This window comes from Pelobates fuscus, chromosome 3 (assembly GCF_036172605.1).
Source record: "Pelobates fuscus isolate aPelFus1 chromosome 3, aPelFus1.pri, whole genome shotgun sequence".
Classification (NCBI taxonomy): domain Eukaryota; kingdom Metazoa; phylum Chordata; class Amphibia; order Anura; family Pelobatidae; genus Pelobates; species Pelobates fuscus.
In genome coordinates this window covers 50289073-50298342 of record NC_086319.1, presented here as the reverse complement: position 1 = coordinate 50298342, position 9270 = coordinate 50289073, and the positions used below count along the sequence as shown (strand labels likewise).

Below are 9270 nucleotides of genomic sequence, written 5' to 3'. Positions count from 1 at the left end.
GGCTTATCACTCTGAGAATGTATGGGATCCCATTACATGCCCGCACCCCAAGCCAACACCACATTAGTCAGCCCCACTCCATACAGCTCCAGGAACCTCAAAACAGCCACATTGGGCTGCTCCTCCACTACTGCTCACCGCAGACACGATAGGCCTCACTTATAGGCGATATGGCAACACCTAGGCACCCAAGTATACATAGGTTTTTACCGATGTTAGACTACTAACAGATATAACAGTCATCCCACAAGTACAGTGCAAACACAACAGAGACGACAGACCCAGACTTGTATTTCTAATACCATATATAAAAATGTGCCGTTTTTATGTGCCATGCTGTTTGATATATGTTACCCTTATCGAGTTTGGTCCAGCTGTCGTGGCTGATCAAACATGCTGTTATCACCCGCACAAACAAAAATAAAGAATATAAAAAAAAAAAAAAAAAATGTGAAGTTATTTTGTTCCACAGGTTTTATCGAAGATCAATGAAATCTATAACTATCCACCTGCGTAAGATTTTAGAGTGAGATAACCGAGGACTGAAAACTGATCTGCATTATGTGCAAACTGATAGCAGCTGCGGTATTATTACTATTATTATCGGCAGTTATATAGTACCAACAGATTCTGTAGCGCTTTACAATATTGCAAGAGATAGTTACAAAAAACAGAAAAACTTACAAGAACAATAGGTAGATGAGGACTGTGCTCAAACAAGCTTACAGTCTAGAGCAGGGGTTCCCAATCCTCAAGTACGCCCTACCAGTCCAGGATTTAGGGGTTACCCTGTTGTTTCTAGAGTGTTTTTTTTTTTCTTCTTCTTCTAAAAACACCTTAGACACAACTGGGTAATCCCTAAATTCTGTACTTAAGGACTGTGTTGGGAACCACTGGTCTAGAAGGATGGTTGCTAATTGTTTATAGTGCAGTTTCACTTGTCCGAATTGATGAGTGTAACTGCTCTTGCGGCATTAATTACTTATGTCATTTTAAGAACAGACCCCCATAAACTAGAAAAAGATGCCCATGGTTGGAGGGCTCTTTGTGATGATGACGGGTCTATTTGTAACTGCAGCCATGGACTCACCAAACAATACAGCTGTGGTACACCTAGTATATGTTTTATTGAAATGTTGCATTATTTTAAGGCGCTGCCTATATAAAACATAACAAAAAATAATTATTTTTTTAAAATTACAAATACTTATATAGTGCCAACATATTCCACAGCGTTGTACAATACGTAAAACAATACGAATAACTACCGGTAATTCTAACAAAACACGCTTTGAGACACAGGAACAGTAGGCGAAAAGGAGAAGCGGCTCTTGCCTATAGGAGCTTACAATCTAAAAAGAATGAAAGACAAATACACAGAGGGAAATGGGGGAATTAAATTGATTAACTTCAAAAAAAATAAAAATATAAAGCACAGGCCACACTATATGTTGGGTAGGCAGCAGGTTCATAGTTTGGAAGACAGAGGGATGGAAGGGGTTAACCCAGTGATGGTAACCTTAAAAACCATACATTGTTTTGTGAACTACATTTCCCATCATGCTCAGCTAGCTTTTAGAGCCTAAAAGTTGGCTGAGCATCATGGGAAATGTAGTCCAGAAACTATTTATGGTTTTAATTAAGGTTAGCCATCATCACTGGGTTAATATCTTCCATCCCTCTGTCCCGCAATGAGTTAATCCGCTCTCTTTTCCATTCTCCTCCCCCGCATCAAGGCAGCGCTATTAGTGACATCAGCGCGAAAAAAAAAAGGAAGTGGTCGGGGACGTATCCGCGCGCACGCCTCTTTCCCTCGCGCTCGCTCTGCGTGCTAGCTGCCTCTCGTGCTCGTGCACGCGCCGTGTCTCTCTCTCTCAGTGTACCCCCGGTGCGCGTGTGACCCGGAAGCAGTCGTCTCGGGGAATCTGCGCAGAACGTGAGAATCCTCCTCGGCCCAGCTGGAGTCCGGGGGGGTCCGACAGACCGGGAGACCGAGGTGAGCCGGGCTCGCAGCTGCGTGGGGGATAGATAGATAGCCGGGAGTACCGGAGGGAGGGCTGGGGTCTCCCAGCGCTGTGTGTGTGTAGGAGGGGAACATGGCTGCTGGGTGCCAGCGGGCAGTGTGTGGGTGGCATTGAGTGCCCAGCTGGGTAAACACGGCCTGCCTGCCTCTATCACACACTGCTGCCTTCTATTCACCACATCCAGGCATTGGGCTGTGCATTACAGACAAACATTAAATATTTCACTTGGAAAACACAGGCAGAGATGGATAACTTGTTCTTATTTCCTGAAACCTTTTATCCAATTTTTGTAATTCACAAGTTAGGAAATAAATGAAAGCATTCTTATTTCTCTTAATGCCAGGGTTATTCACTATAGTGCGAGTTGTCTGCGTTTAAAAGGACTCGACAGTGCATTTATTTCGGGTTACATGCGGGAAAAACCTGGTTAGCGCTGGTTTTTAGACTGGCTTTTTTGGCAAAAATTCACCTTTTAATTCCTGACAATTCACAGTTTAGTGACTGTATCCTTGTTGTGATCTTTGTCTGGGTAAGATTGTGCCCCACATTCATGTTATGTTTAACCTTTTGTGTGGTATGCAGTGCTCGCTGATAACACTGAGAGAGTTAACTTTTGTCCCTCATTCTAAGAGAGTTTAGCCAACCCCCCCCCCCCCCCCCCCAGGAGGTAAATAGGGGGACGTTTTCCAGCTAAACTCTGCTTTCATTGTGTACTTTTGTTTGGTTGAAATATAAACTGAATTTTATTTGTACTTTTATCTGGTGTTTATTAGGTTATGAAACTGCTACCCACTGAAAATTGTTTCAGTGTAATTACCACATTGGGGTAAATGTAGCAGTGAAGTTTGTTTTAAATCACTTCTGGTCTAATAGCAGGACGAAACAGTTAAGATAAACAAGGACGTTTCACAACCCTTGTTCTGAATGAGCTAAGGCTCTTGATCATTGAGAACAAGATGTCTACTGTGCCATATAATGTGGTCTGGAGTTTGGTCTGTGGTGCTGGGTGAGTGGCTACACATAGCTTCTGTTGTGTTAACAGGAAAGATGAAACTAATTCACTTTGAAGGCCATGGACTTATTTATTCTAGTCATCCAACCATAAGCTGCCTTACATGAATTATTAACCCCCTTATTTTTAATTTGGAGTTATCTTTTATTTAGCTAACTTTGCCCTCCATAGTAATTAAGGCAAAGTTTTGTACTGCATTATTTTTATTTTTTTTGCAGTGGATTTGGGTTTTGCATGAAGTTATGTGGCATATGGGTCTGTTAAGATCTATGCTATAACCTTCAACTGTGCTTCTGTGTGATTTTGTTTCATGTGCTTTGGTTTAGTGATGTACATCTTCTGACAATGGAACATTATTTGGAATAAACTACATTTTTATCCTGCGTTTTCTTTTTGGTAGCTTCTCAGCAGTGTGTTGGGGCATGCAGAGTTTTTTCTTTGGCTTCTTGGTAAGAACATGTAGTAAATAAAGGCAAAGCTTCTGTTCTTTCCTGGAAGCATTGACCCCAAGAGTTCTAATTGGCAGACATTATTACACCCCCTTTACTTTATTCATTTGGTATGACATGGCTTAGATGTGCTTGGTGGGTACCACGCAACGTTCCTCTCGCTTTCCTTACACCGACTAGCATTTTACCATTCAACAATATACATGAATACACTAGAGATACAAGATACCTTTTTTGTTTTATCTATGCAAACTGGAATGAGTTTCTTTCTATGTTTTCAATATGCATGCATATCCAATTAGGCTAGTTAAGTTTGCATTACGGAATATTTTCTAATGTCAATTGTATAGAGATATACTGTAATGTTGTGCAGTTCTACAGCCCTGCATTTATAGTAATCAATGAGTTGTTGATGGTTTTGAATCAGTGGGGGGGGGGGGGGGTGGGGAAAGGACATGGGAGTGCATATTATTATTATTATATTTATAGAGCGCCATCAAATTCCGCAGCGCTTTACAATGGGTGGACGAACAGACATGTAGTTGTAACCAGACAAGTTGGACACACAGGAACAGAGGGGTTGAGGGCCCTGCTCAATGAGCTTACATGCTAGAGGGAGTGGGGTAAAATGACACAAAAGGTACGGATAGTATTAGACTAGTGACAGTTGCAGAAGAGGAATGTTGAAGTGAATTCTTGGCTGCCTCTGTTTTATAGGCCGGGTTGTCTTCTGTAGTACCAGTGTAAGTGGAATCCAAGTTTTTATTTCTTATGTAGATGTTGGCATCAATTGTCTTTTGGGGGGGAGGTCCGCGTTTACACAAACTGATGCCATTGTCTGGCAGCTTTGCTGTGCTATATTTATTGTTTTAGTCAACTGAAACAGAAACACATTTTGGTTCACAAAGTAACATACTTGTAAGTAGTATGTAAGTGTTCTGTGGCACTCCCTAGTTTAGGTACGATGGAGCAGATGTAAGCTGCAAATAAAAAAAAAAAAACCCAAGGCATTAAATATATTAATTTTAGATTTTTCTTGCATGTAAGCAAGCTTATTTTGAGTTATGTGAGTAAATACTACTACACATTATCTTTAATAAAGTGCTAATTTTAAAAGATTTATCCCCATCCAGTGCAACTGACATTTAGTTTGTTTTTTCCATCATTCCAGTCGTTTTTTTTTTTCTTTCTTTCTGTGATCCACAGACTTAACAAGTTGAGCATATCAGTACTTACTCAGAATAAACTGTCTGTTCATTCCTTCGTCATAGTCCAACTCCTCTACAGTGATGGGCTTTACATTTTTTTTTTTTAAATTTGTGAAGCAAGTTTAGTTTTTGCTCTTTCTGTTTATATTAATACATTCTCTCGGAGTTAATCACTTAAATGAGAATTTAATGTGAATTTCCAATTTTCAGGTCAAAATGTCTGGGGGAAAAAAAAACATCTGTGCTTGACAGTTTATACTGTCAGATTTGTTCAAATAAGGTAACTTGTAATTGGTTTATTATGGTAGAGTTTAAGTAATTTATAATTGCTGTATTTTAGTTAAAAAGACAGTGCTACTACACAATTAGCTGATGTTAGCTGTGGACTACAGGGTTTAAAGGTGATAGTTGCCTGACATTTATTTTAAAATGTTGTGATATGAAAGTGACACCATAACTACTACAGCTTGCTATAACTCTCTTTTTACTTGGGGTTAAACTAGGCACTGTTCCCCACCTCCTGTATTAACTTCCTGCCGGAGAGCTGAATGTTCCTAAACAAAATGAGCAGGAAAATAAAAAATACAAAAAAATAGCAGGTCTGAGCTCACTGGCTGTGAGAGCAATCTTGCTCTTGAACTTCTGTGTCTCCAGGGCTGGTAGTAGAGGCAGGGAACAGCTCTTTTTGATCCAAAGTAAAATGTCAGGGGGTGTGGGGTCCCGTAGAACCCTGGTAATAATACAGTTTAAAAATGGATTGACTCTTAACAATTGAAGGGCATCAGAGCACTCCTGGAGTGTTCGTTAAGGAACACAGGTAACCCGGGCAGTTACATCTTGTATCTAAATTATAGTAGATATTCAAAGACAATTTCCAAAGTGAATGCTGTGCAGCATATTTATCAGTGTTCTGAAAAGTGACTGTTCAATTTCACCATTATTTTTTTGATAGTATTTATTTATGGATTCTAAAAAGTGCCAATTTTCTTAATTGTAAATTACAGTTTTCGGAAGGAAAAAAAAAAGTGGAAAAGATTGATATATTGTTTGTCGCAAATAAAATGGTGCATATTCAAAAATGACATGGTGCAAGGAAAGCAACAGATAATAAAAAAATGAAACTAAACTGGGACAAAAAAAATTGCCTAATATGAAACTTTCATAATTTTCCCCCAGTGTGTCCGGGGAAGGAGTATACTGCAGTAACACGAACAAAATGCACCTAAAGATATTTATGCAAATGTATTTTAGGGAGTGTAAAATTCAACAAACTGCATGCATGTTTAACTCTCATGTATGATTTGGAATAAAAACAAAATAATAATTTTTGAATAATCGTTTTTTTTTTTTTTTTTAATATATATATATATATATATATATATATATATATCTATCTCTCTATCTCTATCTCGAGGTCCTGTGTTGTAAAGCATTTAGCACAACAGTTCCATGGCACTATACTATGTTAAATATAATCATTCATTGTTCATACAGGACTGACATTCTCTCCAACCCCGATACTATATAGTCTTTTACAGCAGTTTATCATTAAATCAAAGCAGTAGAGGTGGACAATCAAAACGATTGGATACTTAAGGTAAAAAAAAATCAGATAAAGGGGTTTTCATATTATAAAATAATATGCAAATACTGTCTCAGATCATTGTGTAGTACTTTCTCCCCTTATGTGTGGAGGATGAATATTAGTTCACTGCTTAGTCTAAAGGGTAAAATGCCTATATTAAACATCACGCAATCCTGAACCATAGTGATCCTGATCTTGTTTAAAAGGAAATAGCAATGTATTCTATATTGTGTTAATTTGTCCTTTAAAAACGTGGATCCGGAATGGCCATGAAGTAGATCCGTAGCTGTTGCCGAGCCATGACCCTAGATGCTTTTAGACTTACAGCTGGTAAAGCATGAGTGTTTGTTATGCAACACCAAGGAATATATTGTTTGGCCTTGATTACCAGCATAGTAGCATCTGTAACTTGAGTGGAACAAACGCTATAAAAAAAATAAAATGACATACCGTATATACATATATTTCTAGAATAAGAAAGGTCAAGACATAAATGTCTTGCTTGCGATATGGTTCCCCCAACAATGTGCATTCTGCTACTCCTTCCTTGAGGTGTTGAGATCATTAATGCAGTGGGGGTGCAGCAGGAGAGCTGACTGCTCGGCAACAGATGTAGAGACACCACTGTAAACAGTTTCTGCTAAAGATTTCAACGATATTATCTATTTCACAAATATCATGTAACTTGAGGTTTAAATCTGGTTTCTCTTTTTGATTTGGGTGGTAATTTCCTAAATAACGAATACCAAGCCCTTAAATAAGAGATGAGCAGGCTTATCTGATTTCTTTCTATGAGTAAGGAGCATGACATATTTATTAGCCTAATGCAGAGGTTGGATTTCTGGAAGATCAGATTAGCTCCTCTCTCTTAACTACACTTGGACCGTGCCTTTTCCTAACCTTTGGCCCGCCTTCCTGGCTACTGAAGAGGAGGTGGATGCGCTTCTCCTTTCCTCTCGCCCCACTACTTGTCTGCTTAAATGCATCCCGTTTCTCTCTCCCCCTGTTTTGTTCCATCCTTAACGCATATCTTCAACTGCTCTTTCTTCTCGTATTGTCTCTGCTTCTCTTAAACATTCTACTGTTGTACCTGTCCTTAAAAAGCTATCAATTGACCTGTCTTCCCTTTCCAACTATTGTCCTATATCTCTTCTCCCGTTCTGCTCAAAGCTTCTGGAACGACTTGTTTTACACATCTCGCTTGCTTTCTCAACTGCAACTCTTTCCTCAACCTCTTCAATCTGGTTTTTGACCCCCTTCACTCTACTGAGACCACTCTGGATAAAGTAACACAGATCACCTAATCTGGACTAAACCCAAAAGTCACAACTCTATATATTCTTGACCTTTCTGCTGCCTTTGACACTGTTGATCATATCCTCCACCTTCAAACTCTTCATTCCCTCAGTCTCTGTCACACTGTCCTCTCATGGTTCTCTTATCTCTCCCAACGTTCATTCAGTGTCTCCTTTTTCTAATCACACCTCCTCCCCTCGTTCTGTCTCGGTTGGAGATCCCAAAGGCTCTGTTCTTGGTTCCCATTTGTTTTCTCTTTTATACTGCCTCTCTTGGCAAACATATTAATTCCTTTGGATTCCGCTACCACTTGTATGCCGATGACACTCCAATATATCTCTTTCCTTGATCTCTCCCCCGTGTCCTTGGACGCATCATCGTTTGCCTTTTTTCCATCTCTGTTTGGATATCCTCCTGGTTTCTGATACTCAATCTTAGTAAAACTTATTTTTCCTCAAAATACTGCTTCTCCTCTTTTGCTCTCCCTACAAGTTGATGGTACCAGCATCAGCCCATCCATGCAAGCTCGTTGACTTGGTCTTTGATTCTGGCCTCACCTTTACACCTCACATCCAGTCTGTTGCCACACCCTGCCAAGTCCATCTTAAAACCATTGCTGGCATCTGCTCCTTTCTTAAGCAAGATGCTGCTAATGAGCTTGCTCATGCTCTGGTAATCTCACATTGATATACTGCAATTCTCTCCTAACTGGTCTCCTCAGAAGCCGTACTGCCGTCGCAAGTAGCCCTGTCACTGGTATACCCTTCTCGAGTATTTGCATCACTCACAAGTACAAAATACAAACCTATCGAATGAGACTGTGGGATCTTTATAGATCTTCTTGCATGTGCAAATGTTCCATCTTTGCCAATTTTAACATTTTGTATGATATTCATATTTAGGATTAGAGGCAGTGTTATTTACATGCTTCTTCAATAATCTTAACTGATTTGGGGTTATTTTGTTGGCTGCATGGGGCTTAATTATAATCCGCAACCGATCTTCAAACTTGCTAGTTTCTTGTGGCTTTGTAGCACACTGAAAAGGTTTCATGCCCTTTTGTGCTCCTGGGAATGTCTTTGTAATAAGGGCTCTCTGATGTATTTGTTACCCGTTAGTTTAACTGGAGCTCAGATTAATCACTCCATTTACATTACAGTAGTTGTAAAACATTTTGTGATGCAGCTCATTTTTTCTGCTTCAGCTGTTTTCTGTTAGCCCAACTGAATTCCAAAATGAATAAAAAAAGCTGTCCTCTTTATCTGTGCTTTCAGCCTCTGGGTTCAGGAAGAGGAGCATTTTTAACAGATTGATGGCACAAAACAGACCATTTCACTCCCAGAATATGCCTTGCAGTTTGTTCAGTTACACATACTTGGAATCTGTAGTGTGTGTTTCACCAAACAAATGCATTTTTACATATAGCTACAAAAAAAAAAATTATGTGCAAATTTTAGTTGTGTGCAAAAATGTGCAAATTAGCTCAAATAGCAAAGAGGATGCAGCAATAGGCTGAGAGCATCATTAGTTGCTCAAAGCCTATTATGGTCTGCCCATCACAAGTGAATGCATGTATATTTTGTAATTTGTGCTAGCAATAGGCAGCTATTGATTGTCTGAGAGTGTCCGCTTGTGCTTTCAAGTTGCCATTGCTAATCAAGATTATGCTTCCACGGTAGCAGAGCTACCGGTTAGT

The 9270-nt window shown here is 39.4% G+C and overlaps 1 protein-coding gene across 1 annotated transcript in view; it reads left to right on the top strand.

The window, feature by feature from the left end:
* Positions 1-1893: 1893 nt before the first annotated feature.
* FRS2 (fibroblast growth factor receptor substrate 2) overlaps positions 1894-9270 on the top strand; it is a 34150-nt gene continuing 26773 nt past the window's right edge. The window contains exon 1 of the mRNA XM_063447021.1: positions 1894-1996. The gene's annotated coding sequence lies outside the window, so the exon portion shown is untranslated. The remainder of the gene's footprint in view (positions 1997-9270) is intronic.